The sequence below is a fragment of the Otolemur garnettii genome, unplaced genomic scaffold, assembly GCF_000181295.1.
Source record: "Otolemur garnettii isolate 467f Iridium unplaced genomic scaffold, OtoGar3 scaffold00188, whole genome shotgun sequence".
In the NCBI taxonomy this organism is placed as follows: Eukaryota; Metazoa; Chordata; class Mammalia; order Primates; family Galagidae; genus Otolemur; species Otolemur garnettii.
The window spans coordinates 1,544,385-1,545,291 of NW_003852583.1; the positions used below are offsets into that span (position 1 = coordinate 1,544,385).

Below are 907 nucleotides of genomic sequence, written 5' to 3' on the forward strand. Positions count from 1 at the left end.
GTGACCACGTGTGCACCATTAGGAGGTGTGAGTGACCACGTGTGCACCATCAGGAAGTGTGCCTGCTTTTTAAAATGCAATCCTGAGGAGCCTGAATTTTTGTGGTTCCTTCCTTCTCCCTTTTCACAGACCCGTAAAAGCAGAGCTCACCCTCCTCTCCTCTCCTCTCCTCTCCTCTCCTGTATTTCCCTTAGCCGTCCCAGGATCATCTTAGTTTCATCCTAGCAATAGGAGAGTAAGAGACACATCACTGAGCACCTACCGCGTGCTTTCCCAGCCACCATCTTCTTGAAACCTTTAGCAGAGGCCAGGAGTAGACAGGCCCCAGCCTTGGAGGCAGCGGGATCTGGCTTTCAAGCTTTGGCTTCAGCAGAGTGTGTGTTCCTAAGAATTTTCCTAACAGGTCAGGTCTGTGAAGTTTAGAAACTTTGTGACTGTTGATGCCTGGCAGCAATCAGTATTATCATCTCAGAGGTCTCAGTACTCCTGTCCTTCATTCTGGTGAAATTATAGGCTCAGAAGTTTGGGGAATTACCCAAAACAGCCCGCAGTAGGAAAGTAGGTTGAAACAATGTACTGACCCATGTGTTCAGTGCCCCCACTGCAGCCAGACTCCAGCTGAGCACATTTCTGGTGGGTGGGGGACCGTTCACACTCTGTCACAAAGACGATTCTGTCAGGTGGTGCAGCGGGCTCTTCGGCTCTCTCTTCCTTGCATGGCAGAGTGTTTACTTACTTATGGGAGTTCTGGTCTCACGACGTAAGACTGAGTGTCAGCAACTAGGAGGCAACATGAGGGTAGTGCTTAAGTTTCATGGTCATTCAAGGTTAAGGCTGATCTTCAGTTCCAGACTTCAAATTTTCTTTGATCTGTGTTTGGTGGACTTACCAAACTTCCCCCCATAGT

General features: G+C 49.0%; 1 protein-coding gene across 1 annotated transcript in view; it reads left to right on the forward strand.

Moving 5' to 3' along the window:
* ADAMTS16 (ADAM metallopeptidase with thrombospondin type 1 motif 16) overlaps positions 1-907 on the forward strand; it is a 131,327-nt gene that overhangs the window by 75,079 nt on the left and 55,341 nt on the right. The gene's annotated exons all lie outside the window — the stretch shown is intronic.